This window comes from Lepeophtheirus salmonis, chromosome 1 (assembly GCF_016086655.4).
Source record: "Lepeophtheirus salmonis chromosome 1, UVic_Lsal_1.4, whole genome shotgun sequence".
Taxonomy (NCBI): Eukaryota; Metazoa; Arthropoda; class Copepoda; order Siphonostomatoida; family Caligidae; genus Lepeophtheirus; species Lepeophtheirus salmonis.
The window spans coordinates 51,865,499-51,884,003 of record NC_052131.2 but is presented as its reverse complement, the minus strand read 5'-3'; the positions used below and the strand labels follow the sequence as shown (position 1 = coordinate 51,884,003).

The 18,505-nt window shown below is 32.6% G+C and overlaps 1 long non-coding RNA gene across 3 annotated transcripts in view; it reads right to left on the bottom strand.

Moving 5' to 3' along the window:
* Nucleotides 1-15,270, bottom strand: part of LOC121132004 (uncharacterized) — a 47,000-nt gene extending 31,730 nt beyond the window's left edge. The window contains exons 1-3 of one of the 3 annotated variants that reach the window (XR_005869215.2): nt 13,535-15,265; nt 12,904-13,428; nt 9,684-10,079 (exon numbers count right to left, since the gene is read on the bottom strand). This is a non-coding gene — a long non-coding RNA (uncharacterized lncRNA). Of the gene's footprint in view, nt 1-9,683; nt 10,080-12,903 lie in introns of those variants that run through there. The other 2 variants (XR_011784339.1, XR_011784340.1) reach the window with 2 other exon arrangements.
* Nucleotides 15,271-18,505: the final 3,235 nt, after the last annotated feature.

Sequence of the window (18,505 nt, the reverse complement as noted above, 5' to 3'; positions counted from 1 at the left end):
AGTAGTTGCACCTGGAAACCCTACGTAAATGGAATTCCAACAGCCTCACTAACATATCATTTTTATCAATCGTAGCTAATTATGGGCATTGGAGAATGTCCGTAATTACCTAATAATCATACAACTAGAAGTCAAGGATCTCATACAAACATTGCAGATTGCCAGTGGCTGGGAAGGAATTTCGCTATACTTAACATCACGGTTCTGTAACAAAATATTGATATTTGTAATTAAGATGATTAAATGAATTTCTGTCATTGGAATTCAGTTATAATATCATGACTTTAGGTTGCGAAGCCCAAGCCAGATGCGGAGTTTAATCAAATAGATCATCACCCCTTTTTCCTCATGTGCAAATTGCTATTTACAATTGTGCACAGGATAGGTAAATCCCTACCAATGACAATCTCTCCTTTCCCTTTTCCCATCTTTTGAGAGAAACTGCCCCATATCCATCCTTTGGAATTTTTTTCCCCTATTCAGCAAAGCCTACTTCCAAGATTTACATCATCAATCCAAGATATGGTTTTTAAATATTCCCTTCAAGTTCAACTCTTTTTCATACACTAATTAGTTTTTGGAATCTTGAACAGATTCACTCACTTCAATACTCTCATTTCAAATATGTTCTTATTCTGATGGTTATGCCATCTAGTGAGTCAAAAATCAAAAAAAAACTTCCTAATCTTTACCCCCCAAGGAATGTACAAGATGAAAATCAATTAGTTATTTTTATACACGGGATCATAAAAACAAAATTAAAAGAACAACAAGCCAATCAGAATTCATGATTTTTTTTTCGAATCTCATATCCGGTTCGTATATTAAAAAAATTGCATGCAGACTTTTCCTCCCATCTCACCACAAAATCATCTCGATCTCTGGTTTGTAATTTAGTAGTTGCACCTGGAAACCCTACGTAAATGGAATTCCAACAGCCTCACTAACATATCATTTTTATCCAATCGTAGCTAATTATGGGCATTGGAGAATGTCCGTAATTACCTAATAATCATACAACTAGAAGTCAAGGATCTCATACAAACATTGCAGATTGCCAGTGGCTGGGAAGGAATTTCGCTATACTTAACATCACGGTTCTGTAACAAAATATTGATATTTGTAATTAAGATGATTAAATGAATTTCTGTCATTGGAATTCAGTTATAATATCATGACTTTAGGTTGCGAAGCCCAAGCCAGATGCGGAGTTTAATCAAATAGATCATCACCCCTTTTTCCTCATGTGCAAATTGCTATTTACAATTGTGCACAGGATAGGTAAATCCCTACCAATGACAATCTCTCCTTTCCCTTTTCCCATCTTTTGAGAGAAACTGCCCCATATCCATCCTTTGGAATTTTTTTCCCCTATTCAGCAAAGCCTACTTCCAAGATTTACATCATCAATCCAAGATATGGTTTTTTAAATATTCCCTTCAAGTTCAACTCTTTTTCATACACTAATTAGTTTTTGGAATCTTGAACAGATTCACTCACTTCAATACTCTCATTTCAAATATGTTCTTATTCTGATGGTTATGCCATCTAGTGAGTCAAAAATCAAAAAAAAACTTCCTAATCTTTACCCCCAAGGAATGTACAAGATGAAAATCAATTAGTTATTTTTATACACGGGATCATAAAAACAAAATTAAAAGAACAACAAGCCAATCAGAATTCATGATTTTTTCGAATCTCATATCCGGTTCGTATATTAAAAAAATTGCATGCAGACTTTTCCTCCCATCTCACCACAAAATCATCTCGATCTCTGGTTTGTAATTTAGTAGTTGCACCTGGAAACCCTACGTAAATGGAATTCCAACTCCAAATCCAACAGCCTCACTAACATATCATTTTTATCAATCGTAGCTAATTATGGGCATTGGAGAATGTCCGTAATTACCTAATAATCATACAACTAGAAGTCAAGGATCTCATACAAACATTGCAGATTGCCAGTGGCTGGGAAGGAATTTCGCTATACTTAACATCACGGTTCTGTAACAAAATATTGATATTTGTAATTAAGATGATTAAATGAATTTCTGTCATTGGAATTCAGTTATAATATCATGACTTTAGGTTGCGAAGCCCAAGCCAGATGCGGAGTTTAATCAAATAGATCATCACCCCTTTTTCCTCATGTGCAAATTGCTATTTACAATTGTGCACAGGATAGGTAAATCCCTACCAATGACAATCTCTCCTTTCCCTTTTCCCATCTTTTGAGAGAAACTGCCCCATATCCATCCTTTGGAATTTTTTTCCCCTATTCAGCAAAGCCTACTTCCAAGATTTACATCATCAATCCAAGATATGGTTTTTTAAATATTCCCTTCAAGTTCAACTCTTTTTCATACACTAATTAGTTTTTGGAATCTTGAACAGATTCACTCACTTCAATACTCTCATTTCAAATATGTTCTTATTCTGATGGTTATGCCATCTAGTGAGTCAAAAATCAAAAAAACTTCCTAATCTTTACCCCCCAAGGAATGTACAAGATGAAAATCAATTAGTTATTTTTATACACGGGATCATAAAAACAAAATTAAAAGAACAACAAGCCAATCAGAATTCATGATTTTTTTCGAATCTCATATCCGGTTCGTATATTAAAAAAATTGCATGCAGACTTTTCCTCCCATCTCACCACAAAATCATCTCGATCTCTGGTTTGTAATTTAGTAGTTGCACCTGGAAACCCTACGTAAATGGAATTCCAACTCCAAATCCAACAGCCTCACTAACATATCATTTTTATCCAATCGTAGCTAATTATGGGCATTGGAGAATGTCCGTAATTACCTAATAATCATACAACTAGAAGTCAAGGATCTCATACAAACATTGCAGATTGCCAGTGGCTGGGAAGGAATTTCGCTATACTTAACATCACGGTTCTGTAACAAAATATTGATATTTGTAATTAAGATGATTAAATGAATTTCTGTCATTGGAATTCAGTTATAATATCATGACTTTAGGTTGCGAAGCCCAAGCCAGATGCGGAGTTTAATCAAATAGATCATCACCCCTTTTTCCTCATGTGCAAATTGCTATTTACAATTGTGCACAGGATAGGTAAATCCCTACCAATGACAATCTCTCCTTTCCCTTTTCCCATCTTTTGAGAGAAACTGCCCCATATCCATCCTTTGGAATTTTTTTCCCTATTCAGCAAAGCCTACTTCCAAGATTTACATCATCAATCCAAGATATGGTTTTTAAATATTCCCTTCAAGTTCAACTCTTTTTCATACACTAATTAGTTTTTGGAATCTTGAACAGATTCACTCACTTCAATACTCTCATTTCAAATATGTTCTTATTCTGATGGTTATGCCATCTAGTGAGTCAAAAATCAAAAAAAAACTTCCTAATCTTTACCCCCCAAGGAATGTACAAGATGAAAATCAATTAGTTATTTTTATACACGGGATCATAAAAACAAAATTAAAAGAACAACAAGCCAATCAGAATTCATGATTTTTTTCGAATCTCATATCCGGTTCGTATATTAAAAAAATTGCATGCAGACTTTTCCTCCCATCTCACCACAAAATCATCTCGATCTCTGGTTTGTAATTTAGTAGTTGCACCTGGAAACCCTACGTAAATGGAATTCCAACAGCCTCACTAACATATCATTTTTATCAATCGTAGCTAATTATGGGCATTGGAGAATGTCCGTAATTACCTAATAATCATACAACTAGAAGTCAAGGATCTCATACAAACATTGCAGATTGCCAGTGGCTGGGAAGGAATTTCGCTATACTTAACATCACGGTTCTGTAACAAAATATTGATATTTGTAATTAAGATGATTAAATGAATTTCTGTCATTGGAATTCAGTTATAATATCATGACTTTAGGTTGCGAAGCCCAAGCCAGATGCGGAGTTTAATCAAATAGATCATCACCCCTTTTTCCTCATGTGCAAATTGCTATTTACAATTGTGCACAGGATAGGTAAATCCCTACCAATGACAATCTCTCCTTTCCCTTTTCCCATCTTTTGAGAGAAACTGCCCCATATCCATCCTTTGGAATTTTTTTCCCCTATTCAGCAAAGCCTACTTCCAAGATTTACATCATCAATCCAAGATATGGTTTTTTAAATATTCCCTTCAAGTTCAACTCTTTTTCATACACTAATTAGTTTTTGGAATCTTGAACAGATTCACTCACTTCAATACTCTCATTTCAAATATGTTCTTATTCTGATGGTTATGCCATCTAGTGAGTCAAAAATCAAAAAAAAACTTCCTAATCTTTACCCCCCAAGGAATGTACAAGATGAAAATCAATTAGTTATTTTTATACACGGGATCATAAAAACAAAATTAAAAGAACAACAAGCCAATCAGAATTCATGATTTTTTCGAATCTCATATCCGGTTCGTATATTAAAAAAATTGCATGCAGACTTTTCCTCCCATCTCACCACAAAATCATCTCGATCTCTGGTTTGTAATTTAGTAGTTGCACCTGGAAACCCTACGTAAATGGAATTCCAACAGCCTCACTAACATATCATTTTTATCCAATCGTAGCTAATTATGGGCATTGGAGAATGTCCGTAATTACCTAATAATCATACAACTAGAAGTCAAGGATCTCATACAAACATTGCAGATTGCCAGTGGCTGGGAAGGAATTTCGCTATACTTAACATCACGGTTCTGTAACAAAATATTGATATTTGTAATTAAGATGATTAAATGAATTTCTGTCATTGGAATTCAGTTATAATATCATGACTTTAGGTTGCGAAGCCCAAGCCAGATGCGGAGTTTAATCAAATAGATCATCACCCCTTTTTCCTCATGTGCAAATTGCTATTTACAATTGTGCACAGGATAGGTAAATCCCTACCAATGACAATCTCTCCTTTCCCTTTTCCCATCTTTTGAGAGAAACTGCCCCATATCCATCCTTTGGAATTTTTTTCCCCTATTCAGCAAAGCCTACTTCCAAGATTTACATCATCAATCCAAGATATGGTTTTTTAAATATTCCCTTCAAGTTCAACTCTTTTTCATACACTAATTAGTTTTGGAATCTTGAACAGATTCACTCACTTCAATACTCTCATTTCAAATATGTTCTTATTCTGATGGTTATGCCATCTAGTGAGTCAAAAATCAAAAAAAAACTTCCTAATCTTTACCCCCCAAGGAATGTACAAGATGAAAATCAATTAGTTATTTTTATACACGGGATCATAAAAACAAAATTAAAAGAACAACAAGCCAATCAGAATTCATGATTTTTTTCGAATCTCATATCCGGTTCGTATATTAAAAAAATTGCATGCAGACTTTTCCTCCCATCTCACCACAAAATCATCTCGATCTCTGGTTTGTAATTTAGTAGTTGCACCTGGAAACCCTACGTAAATGGAATTCCAACAGCCTCACTAACATATCATTTTTATCCAATCGTAGCTAATTATGGGCATTGGAGAATGTCCGTAATTACCTAATAATCATACAACTAGAAGTCAAGGATCTCATACAAACATTGCAGATTGCCAGTGGCTGGGAAGGAATTTCGCTATACTTAACATCACGGTTCTGTAACAAAATATTGATATTTGTAATTAAGATGATTAAATGAATTTCTGTCATTGGAATTCAGTTATAATATCATGACTTTAGGTTGCAAGGCCCAAGCCAGATGCGGAGTTTAATCAAATAGATCATCACCCCTTTTTCCTCATGTGCAAATTGCTATTTACAATTGTGCACAGGATAGGTAAATCCCTACCAATGACAATCTCTCCTTTCCCTTTTCCCATCTTTTGAGAGAAACTGCCCCATATCCATCCTTTGGAATTTTTTTCCCCTATTCAGCAAAGCCTACTTCCAAGATTTACATCATCAATCCAAGATATGGTTTTTAAATATTCCCTTCAAGTTCAACTCTTTTTCATACACTAATTAGTTTTTGGAATCTTGAACAGATTCACTCACTTCAATACTCTCATTTCAAATATGTTCTTATTCTGATGGTTATGCCATCTAGTGAGTCAAAAATCAAAAAAAAACTTCCTAATCTTTACCCCCCAAGGAATGTACAAGATGAAAATCAATTAGTTATTTTTATACACGGGATCATAAAAACAAAATTAAAAGAACAACAAGCCAATCAGAATTCATGATTTTTTCGAATCTCATATCCGGTTCGTATATTAAAAAAATTGCATGCAGACTTTTCCTCCCATCTCACCACAAAATCATCTCGATCTCTGGTTTGTAATTTAGTAGTTGCACCTGGAAACCCTACGTAAATGGAATTCCAACAGCCTCACTAACATATCATTTTTATCCAATCGTAGCTAATTATGGGCATTGGAGAATGTCCGTAATTACCTAATAATCATACAACTAGAAGTCAAGGATCTCATACAAACATTGCAGATTGCCAGTGGCTGGGAAGGAATTTCGCTATACTTAACATCACGGTTCTGTAACAAAATATTGATATTTGTAATTAAGATGATTAAATGAATTTCTGTCATTGGAATTCAGTTATAATATCATGACTTTAGGTTGCGAAGCCCAAGCCAGATGCGGAGTTTAATCAAATAGATCATCACCCCTTTTTCCTCATGTGCAAATTGCTATTTACAATTGTGCACAGGATAGGTAAATCCCTACCAATGACAATCTCTCCTTTCCCTTTTCCCATCTTTTGAGAGAAACTGCCCCATATCCATCCTTTGGAATTTTTTTCCCCTATTCAGCAAAGCCTACTTCCAAGATTTACATCATCAATCCAAGATATGGTTTTTTAAATATTCCCTTCAAGTTCAACTCTTTTTCATACACTAATTAGTTTTTGGAATCTTGAACAGATTCACTCACTTCAATACTCTCATTTCAAATATGTTCTTATTCTGATGGTTATGCCATCTAGTGAGTCAAAAATCAAAAAAAAACTTCCTAATCTTTACCCCCCAAGGAATGTACAAGATGAAAATCAATTAGTTATTTTTATACACGGGATCATAAAAACAAAATTAAAAGAACAACAAGCCAATCAGAATTCATGATTTTTTTCGAATCTCATATCCGGTTCGTATATTAAAAAAATTGCATGCAGACTTTTCCTCCCATCTCACCACAAAATCATCTCGATCTCTGGTTTGTAATTTAGTAGTTGCACCTGGAAACCCTACGTAAATGGAATTCCAACAGCCTCACTAACATATCATTTTTATCAATCGTAGCTAATTATGGGCATTGGAGAATGTCCGTAATTACCTAATAATCATACAACTAGAAGTCAAGGATCTCATACAAACATTGCAGATTGCCAGTGGCTGGGAAGGAATTTCGCTATACTTAACATCACGGTTCTGTAACAAAATATTGATATTTGTAATTAAGATGATTAAATGAATTTCTGTCATTGGAATTCAGTTATAATATCATGACTTTAGGTTGCGAAGCCCAAGCCAGATGCGGAGTTTAATCAAATAGATCATCACCCCTTTTTCCTCATGTGCAAATTGCTATTTACAATTGTGCACAGGATAGGTAAATCCCTACCAATGACAATCTCTCCTTTCCCTTTTCCCATCTTTTGAGAGAAACTGCCCCATATCCATCCTTTGGAATTTTTTCCCCTATTCAGCAAAGCCTACTTCCAAGATTTACATCATCAATCCAAGATATGGTTTTTTAAATATTCCCTTCAAGTTCAACTCTTTTTCATACACTAATTAGTTTTTGGAATCTTGAACAGATTCACTCACTTCAATACTCTCATTTCAAATATGTTCTTATTCTGATGGTTATGCCATCTAGTGAGTCAAAAATCAAAAAAAAACTTCCTAATCTTTACCCCCCAAGGAATGTACAAGATGAAAATCAATTAGTTATTTTTATACACGGGATCATAAAAACAAAATTAAAAGAACAACAAGCCAATCAGAATTCATGATTTTTTCGAATCTCATATCCGGTTCGTATATTAAAAAAATTGCATGCAGACTTTTCCTCCCATCTCACCACAAAATCATCTCGATCTCTGGTTTGTAATTTAGTAGTTGCACCTGGAAACCCTACGTAAATGGAATTCCAACAGCCTCACTAACATATCATTTTTATCAATCGTAGCTAATTATGGGCATTGGAGAATGTCCGTAATTACCTAATAATCATACAACTAGAAGTCAAGGATCTCATACAAACATTGCAGATTGCCAGTGGCTGGGAAGGAATTTCGCTATACTTAACATCACGGTTCTGTAACAAAATATTGATATTTGTAATTAAGATGATTAAATGAATTTCTGTCATTGGAATTCAGTTATAATATCATGACTTTAGGTTGCGAAGCCCAAGCCAGATGCGGAGTTTAATCAAATAGATCATCACCCCTTTTTCCTCATGTGCAAATTGCTATTTACAATTGTGCACAGGATAGGTAAATCCTACCAATGACAATCTCTCCTTTCCCTTTTCCCATCTTTTGAGAGAAACTGCCCCATATCCATCCTTTGGAATTTTTTTCCCCTATTCAGCAAAGCCTACTTCCAAGATTTACATCATCAATCCAAGATATGGTTTTTTAAATATTCCCTTCAAGTTCAACTCTTTTTCATACACTAATTAGTTTTTGGAATCTTGAACAGATTCACTCACTTCAATACTCTCATTTCAAATATGTTCTTATTCTGATGGTTATGCCATCTAGTGAGTCAAAAATCAAAAAAACTTCCTAATCTTTACCCCCCAAGGAATGTACAAGATGAAAATCAATTAGTTATTTTTATACACGGGATCATAAAAACAAAATTAAAAGAACAACAAGCCAATCAGAATTCATGATTTTTTTTCGAATCTCATATCCGGTTCGTATATTAAAAAAATTGCATGCAGACTTTTCCTCCCATCTCACCACAAAATCATCTCGATCTCTGGTTTGTAATTTAGTAGTTGCACCTGGAAACCCTACGTAAATGGAATTCCAACTCCAAATCCAACAGCCTCACTAACATATCATTTTTATCCAATCGTAGCTAATTATGGGCATTGGAGAATGTCCGTAATTACCTAATAATCATACAACTAGAAGTCAAGGATCTCATACAAACATTGCAGATTGCCAGTGGCTGGGAAGGAATTTCGCTATACTTAACATCACGGTTCTGTAACAAAATATTGATATTTGTAATTAAGATGATTAAATGAATTTCTGTCATTGGAATTCAGTTATAATATCATGACTTTAGGTTGCGAAGCCCAAGCCAGATGCGGAGTTTAATCAAATAGATCATCACCCCTTTTTCCTCATGTGCAAATTGCTATTTACAATTGTGCACAGGATAGGTAAATCCCTACCAATGACAATCTCTCCTTTCCCTTTTCCCATCTTTTGAGAGAAACTGCCCCATATCCATCCTTTGGAATTTTTTTCCCCTATTCAGCAAAGCCTACTTCCAAGATTTACATCATCAATCCAAGATATGGTTTTTTAAATATTCCCTTCAAGTTCAACTCTTTTTCATACACTAATTAGTTTTTGGAATCTTGAACAGATTCACTCACTTCAATACTCTCATTTCAAATATGTTCTTATTCTGATGGTTATGCCATCTAGTGAGTCAAAAATCAAAAAAAAACTTCCTAATCTTTACCCCCCCAAGGAATGTACAAGATGAAAATCAATTAGTTATTTTTATACACGGGATCATAAAAACAAAATTAAAAGAACAACAAGCCAATCAGAATTCATGATTTTTTCGAATCTCATATCCGGTTCGTATATTAAAAAAATTGCATGCAGACTTTTCCTCCCATCTCACCACAAAATCATCTCGATCTCTGGTTTGTAATTTAGTAGTTGCACCTGGAAACCCTACGTAAATGGAATTCCAACTCCAAATCCAACAGCCTCACTAACATATCATTTTTATCAATCGTAGCTAATTATGGGCATTGGAGAATGTCCGTAATTACCTAATAATCATACAACTAGAAGTCAAGGATCTCATACAAACATTGCAGATTGCCAGTGGCTGGGAAGGAATTTCGCTATACTTAACATCACGGTTCTGTAACAAAATATTGATATTTGTAATTAAGATGATTAAATGAATTTCTGTCATTGGAATTCAGTTATAATATCATGACTTTAGGTTGCGAAGCCCAAGCCAGATGCGGAGTTTAATCAAATAGATCATCACCCCTTTTTCCTCATGTGCAAATTGCTATTTACAATTGTGCACAGGATAGGTAAATCCCTACCAATGACAATTGGTCTGTAGTTCTAAAAAAATATTTATAATTCTGTACGATGTTTTCTCTTTCGAACTTTTTTTATGTATATATTCTCTTGTAGGGTTTATATAAATTTTGAATATAATAACTCTTTGAAAGTTCTATTTTGATAATTATTTTTTGAAAAAACCGTGTAAATTGTTTTGTTTTTTTCTATTTGTTCTTCTATAGCTTTGCATATGTGCTATTTTTCGATTTTAGCGACACCTATTGCCACTATTTCTTATTTTTCCTCAACGTTTATTTCTGTCTCGATGTTACGTATAAAAATTATTAAACTTTTCCCTCGGAATTAAAGGAGAGTTATATAACAATAAATATATATGTATATACATATTAAAAACTATAAATCGTTTCACAGAAATAAAAGTAATAAAACATGAGTCCAAAAATATAAATAAAAGGAAAGAAGAAATAAAATAAAAATAATGGGAGAAAATGGCGATAAAAAAAGGCTCTTGATTTATTAAGAACATTAAACTTATTTTTTTCTCTCTTATATAAATTTATGTATAATAATATATGTAATATATGCTACGTCCTTTTACTTATTACTGTTTGTTTAGTTATGTACATATGGGAACTCATTTTTTATGACAGTTCCTTCTCTCTTTTGTATTTATAACACGTGTGTTGTACATGAGTTGTGAATTTAGTTATAAAAAAAGGGAAATGTTGTTCGGTAGTTTGTCTTCTCTTCCTAGCCGTGACGTCATAAACAACTGTTGTAAGGTTTAGTGAGTATTTTATATTTGTTCCGAATATATTGGGGATTTTTAATAAGACATCTCATCTTTGGCCCTTAGTAATTTTGCCTCAATATGTAAAAATATGATATTTATTTGTAGTTTTTATTTATTTTTGGTGTAAATTGATGTTTTTTTTGAATTTTTTAAACCAAAATATGTAATATTCTTTTCTATAAAATGCATTAAATATTTGTTTTCTCTTGGAATAATAATATAATTATTCTCTTTTTTCCTGCTATGCTTCTTTGTCAATCCATGAGTATTTTCTACTATGAATAATCTATCATGTCTAATAATAATTAATAACGGAAAAGTGATTAACAATTCTGGTGTTCGAATCTTTACAGTGTTTGTTTTTCTTATTGTACTAATTCTATAACCTATTTTGTCTCTCGTTTGAATTCATTACATATTGAATTTTGGTTGGTGTATGCATTGACATTTTGTGGAATGATTTAATCATTTTTCCAAGAGAAAAAAATATTTAATGGCTTTTATGCAAATAACATATTTTGATTTATAAATTTCAAATAAACATCAATTTTAACCAATAATTAACAAAAATCACGTATGAATCTCATTTATTCGTATATTAAAGCAAAATATTCTTGAGGGTAAAGTGGCTTTAAAACAAAATTATCTATTGCCTACATATGTAACACTTCAAAGAGCTTTTTTCATCTTTTGACGTCAGAATTGTGTACTTCGGCCATTTTGGGGCCCTAAACAACAAAGTTTTATAGGAATTACAAACTATTATTGTAGATATATTTTGTACAAGTTGCAACTTGTAGAAGTTCAAACAAAAAATGAGATTAATCATTTTAAATGAAGGATTTACTACACTTTTGATGAAGATAATGCAATTATTGAATATTCCATGGATCATTGATATTCGATTAATGGTGTAATTACTGATTATTTTAATACAAAGTACCATAGTATATTTATTCTGTGTCACATTATAAAGCTCAAACCCCTAGTTATATTACTCATAAATAAAAATAACTCTGTAATTTTAATAGATCATAATGAAATGATAGTATAAATGTATAGTTGGGAATTAAATAATGCATTTCAGACGAAGAAATTGCAGCTTGCACACTACATATATGTATCAAAAATATTTCTATACCCGCTATTATATAATGGTGGTGATAACTTTCGGAAAAAAACTTCCCTCCCCCCTAAAAAAAGATAAAATCAACAAATAATGGGACTTAAACCTATATTATCCATCATAAATCTATCCCTCTATCGCTTAGTTTTTATATGTGACCTTAAAATGAATTTAAACTATAATATAATAAGATATTTTTCTTGCCCCTAATCGGTCTAAAAATAACGTACAAATTTAGAGATCTCATAAGGATTTTCAGAACACATCCCTTTCATTAACTGCAAATATCAGAGTTTGTCATTGCCATCAAGGTATATAGGATGCAACTGTCAAGTCTTTTTTAAATCTTTAAGCTATTTGATGAAGTTTCAACAAGGTTTGTTGGAAATTTGTCTATTTCTGAAGTAAAAGATCAACTATGAGCCTCCAAGATGGCATCGCCTTGAATTATGATTCAGTGCATGCACATTTGAAGGTTATATTACTAAAAGTGTCTTGAAATGCAAAGCTGTACAACTTAATGTTGGTCACTGAGCATAAAGACAAGCAAATAATGATTTTTCTCAAATTTGAGTTTAGTTGCACTTGTATTCTTCGACGAATTGTCGTCTATTTCTATCAACAAATTATAATTTGAAGGTGCTGTAAATTGCACTTGGAAGCAAAAAATAATTGTTACAAAGGAAGAATTATAAATTTGAAAGGTCATAAAAGCTATAAAGGGCTTACCTAAATTTTATAAAGCGGTTTTATGTGACGTGACCATTGTTGATGTCGGCCTATTGTGAGAAGCCTAAGTAACCAAGTATAATATATAAATAAAATCCTTCTTTTTTCATCGATATTAAGATAAATAGTGAACCATTGGACCAAAAAATAAAAATACTTCAACCTTTGGAATATTTCAAAAATATATCCCTAGTTTCGTTAAAAAAAAGTATTAAAAATATGTTTTTACATCGTTATACAATCTTTTTCCATATTATAGATATAAATTAACTAATAGGATCGAAAGGATAAGCAATTTTTCTCTAATTTTCCTACTTTTCTCGTCTCTAATCGATCAAAAAAATGTACAAATTTAGACATTTCGTATGGTTTTTTCAAGACATATCTTTGATTATATTCAAATATCAGTGCTTTTCATTATCATCAAGGTGTGTTCATTTAGTCTTAAAGTAATTTGATGGAGCTTAATAAGATGTATTCTATGTGTCCATTTTAACGGTTGATCCATTGAAATCTGTCCAATTACTAATTCAATAATTAATGAGGGTTGAGTCATTAAAATTAATTCATATTTCGTTATATTAAAGCATAAAAAATTAGTTGCAAAACAAACCTGAGCTCTTTAACTTACGTACAAGTCGAGAAAATTACACTCAAACGTTATCCACGAATTTCCATTCGCGCACTTCAAGCAGTTGACCGCCTCCATGACCACCGTCTACGCCGTCAGCAAGTCCAAACGTTGGAAAGAAAGACAGGGTCCATCAAAAAGGTCAAATTGGATCCAAATGAGTAAAAGATAACAGCTCAGGCTAATCCTCCCAAGTGCATGAGGCCCCATGCAAAAGATATCTGGGGGCTCACAACAAACTGTCCGGATAACTATAAAAAAGTGGGTGGAAAGAGCGCTTTGTGAGGGTGGAGAGGCCCCTTTTGACACCAACAATGAAAGAGCCCCATCTCCTCCGTCGCAAAGCTCTTATTGAATGAGTTATGAATTAGCCTTTTGTAATCTTTTCTAACACTTTTGGCGCCCGTGCAGCCAAGATACAAATTCCCTCATCTACACCTTTCGGGTGCATGTCAAGAGGAAGGCCTGCAGTGTCCTTTATCCAAACACCGAGGCTTTCATTACTACCAAGGACGGCTACATTAATGATTAAGAGAGCTCTAACACACATCTATTTATTGTCTTAATGTTGTTGAAATTATATTACTAATTAATAAATTATATCTTGTTGAATTATATAATTTTGACTACCCAAGATGTCATTTATGACGTTGGTAAAAAGGTTTTTATAACGATAGATAGTTCTGATTGGATATACATTTTCTTTACATAATTTGAAAGATATTTGATATCAAATGTTTTTACCGATTAATTAAAAGTTTAATTGGGATAAATTTACATTCATTTCTGGATACTATATATAAGAATGCCATTATAAAAAATAATTTATAATCTCAGTGGTGCAGGAATAATAGGGGTCAGGGGCTTCCGCAGGGTTATGTATATATATATATATATTTTTGAGGGAGGGTTTACTTTTTTACGCTGATTAAAAGTTTGGTCAGCCCAAGGATTTGATCAAATGATCTTTTTTATAAGATCCTAAAAAAATGTATATATCTCTGCTTTTTCCATTAAAATTTTTCTTCCAATTTATAAATAATTTTTTTTGGTGAATACAAACATTATTTCGATTGTGGGGGAGGGGGGGGGGTTGCCTGTAGCGGACACTCCTGGGGTTCCAAATATATTTGGTCTCCTAAAATAGGCTTGTAGTCTTTTTAAATCGTTGAATCCACTATAATTGCTCATTTTTTCGAATTCGTTTAGTTCAACAAATTGTTCACTTTGAATTAATTTATTTTACTAAATCATTCACTTTGAATTCGTTTAGTTCACTAAATCGTTCACTTTGAATTGCTTTAATCTTTCACTTTGAATTGGTGTAATTGTTCACTTTGAATAGGTTTAATCGTTCACTTTGAATAGGTTTTATTGTTCACTTTGAATAGGTTTAATCGTTCACTTTGAATTCCTTTAATTATTCACTTCGAATTCGTTTAATCGTTCACTTTGAATTCGTTTGATCGTTTACTTTTAATAGTCCATTGTTCACTTTTTAAAAGACATAATGACGCAAATATCTAACATCTTAATACAGGGGTTGTTACTACGGTTAACGGCACATCCGAGACCACTCTCTCTGCTCTATTAGTACTTAAGTGGGGTCTTGGGATAATATGGATTGTTGAAATTATTTTGTATTATACGAGTAAGTTTATCTTATTTATAACAACTCATAAATTATATCTATATTTTAGCACTGAGTAAGTCCCTCTAATTTCTAATAAATATATTCTCATTACCCTCCCTTTTCGCTATTCAAACGTGTTCCTTATGTACAAAGCTGGTATATCCAAATAGTTCAAATATGGAGACGTGTAAAGTACTCCCTAACATCTCAAATAAAGTCATGAATGCTTATCTTTGTCTGTGAGAAAAAATATGTACGTAGATAAATCAAAGTACTTTAAGAAAAAATAGTAAACAACTACACCATAGAAGATATTGAAAAAATAGGGATCTGAGATAATTTATTCTATATAAGTGGTTCTCAACCTTTCAAATATAACAACCCATTTTAGAACAAGAAATCAGGAAACGACTTATATTCTTAAAATATCTAATTTACCAATTGGTCAATGAATATCTGAACACTTTGAATTTTAAAGTTCCACAAGATATAATTTATTAATTAACAATAGAATTTCAACAAAATTAACTATAAGTAGATTTCTGCCTGAGCTCTTTTAATCATTAATTTAGCCCCCTTAGCGGGATGGATGGCTTCCCAAGCGATGGCGGAAGGCCTGGCATCAGTAAATAACTGGGTAGCCAGTCAGGGTATCCCAGTGCTGGCTTATAGTACCTCAGTGTTTGGATAACGAACACTAAAGATTTTCCCTTTGACAGGTACACAAAAGGTGTAGTTGAGGGTATTGTCATCAGGGCTGTAGGGCAGCCAAAAGTGTCAAAAAAGATTTCAAAAGAACTCAAATGACTCATTAAAAAAAATAGTTATCTGGACACTTTAGTGTGAATACCGAGATCTCTTGCATGGACCCTCATAGACTTTAGGGGATTGGCCTGGGCTATTTTCGTTAACTCCTCCGGATCCAGTTTGACCTTTTTGGAAAAGCCCTTATTCCCCTTCAACGTTTCAGACTTGCCGACGGCGTAGATGCTTGTCCTGGGGGTATCGAACTGCTCAAAGTGGCAAAACTTCGTTCAAGTTCGGTTTGGTTTTTTTAGTAACTAATTGTTTAGGCTTTATTATATCGAAATATGAATTAATTTCAATAACTCAACCTTCATTAATTATCAAATTAGTAAGGGTCCATATTTCAATGGACCACGGACATATTGATCCTTGTTCTTTTCAATATCATGCTGAAAGATACAAGTCCCTTTATATCTAATTAATGGAATGAGTTTTTTCTTCAAATTTAACTAAAATATCATGGGGTTAATTAGTCATCAAATATAGACAAAACGACTCTTAAACAGAGATCTATTTAGACAAAAATAAAAATATGAGTAGTCATATTATGTGTGTATGTAGAGCAGTTGCATGAACATGGATCCTTGGAGCCCACTGTGTAATAACTCATGTTTGAAGTAAAATAACACACAAACAATTTAATAAAAATGCATTAATTTTGAAGCTTTACATGTCGAGAGGCTTTCATGATTCGCAAGACATTCGCGAGTTTCTTATTATTACCTTGGAAATGGATTAAAAAAATAACTATTCATGTGTAAAAAAGTAGTTTTTGGGGAAGCGGAAATTAGTTTTTCTTTTTCTAGAGTGCTTAAAAGATGCTTTCGCATCCGAAAAGTTGCTCTAAATTTAATTTGTTCAGTTCCATAAATTAACACCCCCTCCACCCCCCCCCTAAATAGAGTTTAGGGTCAGATATACTATAAAAGAAACTAAGCAATTAAAGGAGACATTTATGATAGACAGTAAGGTTTAAGTCCTTTTTTTTTGTTGGTACCATTTTAACATTCCATAGTTCAATAGTTTCCTTCAATTTAATGAAAAATGGTTTTGTTGTCATAGAACATGGTTGTTTAGGCACATAAAATGCCCGGTATCAACAATTTTGACATCACATGGGAACACACTCCGTAGGTAAAATCATTCTATCCAGTTTAAAAAAATTGCGGAAATTAAGACATGTTGTAATATTTCTACCTTGATTTTGAAATATTAATAGACTTGAAACAATACAGATTTGGAAACTTTCAAAAAGTTATGGTCATTACTTCCGTGTATGACTATGTTTGAGACAAAGAGCATAATGTGTGACTGTTAGGAACAAACATTTTATTACTTAAAATGGATTTAAATGGTGATTTGATGATTATTCAACTATATTAGTAAAATCTTGAGCAAATGAGATATCTTGTAAGCACTCGAATGTACATTTTCTGAATGAGTTTTACAAAGTTTTCAAACGGTAATTTAGAAAAATAAATATACAGATTGAATGCATCTTGTTCGGAATAGAATATTTAATGTTAATAAGAAGTTTCATTATAGACAGGTTGCGTGACTATTATATTTTATGTTCCGTTAGTGTGTTATATTTACCAAATTGTATGTATATGTATCTTATTTCTTCTTTTGTTCCGGAAACAGGATTTTTTTCACTTGTTCACATATGGACCTTGCACGGACTTATCAAACGACCCCTGTATACGTGTACTTCTATGTCTCAAGAACAATAGTTCCACCCTTCCTACATTTACTGCTTAAGTACTTATACAAAATATGGAAATTACTTTAATATTAAAAATATAATTAACTCCAATAAAAAAAAAGGTCTCACGTTCTTTAATAAGTGTATAAAGTATTAATATTATTAAAACAAAGTCATCTTTTTAATAAGAAGCATATTTAAGATATAAAAAGAAAGGAAAGAAAGTTTTCTTCATTATTGTACGTATGGGCCCTTTGGGACTACTTTGAAAACTTTTAATCAAAAATAGAAAAAAAAAAAAAAATTATCTTTTGGATGTATCTTAATATCTTCCCCATGGGCTATATTAGAAAAACAAAAACAAAAAACAGGGGCATACATAAAAAAAAAAAAAAAAAAAATGAGCAAGAGATATGCAAACTATTAACAACTTCATTTGTGATCAAACATATAACTATGCACTAAATACACGTTCTATATTTAAAAAAAAACAACGTTTCTCTGTTTTGTCTGAATATATGACAACAAGTCACGGGGTGCACTCTATATAACACTCCATAATGAATATCGTAAACATATTTATTGATCTAAGAAAAAAAAAATTTAGTTGTATTTATGAAATATTGCGGGGATGTGCATATCTGCAAATTCTCAGTGTTTCTCACTAGATATCTTTAGTGAGCTATATTTCACGATCAATATATTGCATCCAAAAAAGCTTATAGTATGCTTCAAGGTTAAGCGTACACTTAAAAGAAGTTCATTTACAGTTTTGTGCTAAGGGAAGCCAGTTGTGTGTTACAGCGTTCCAAAATGGAACTAAAAA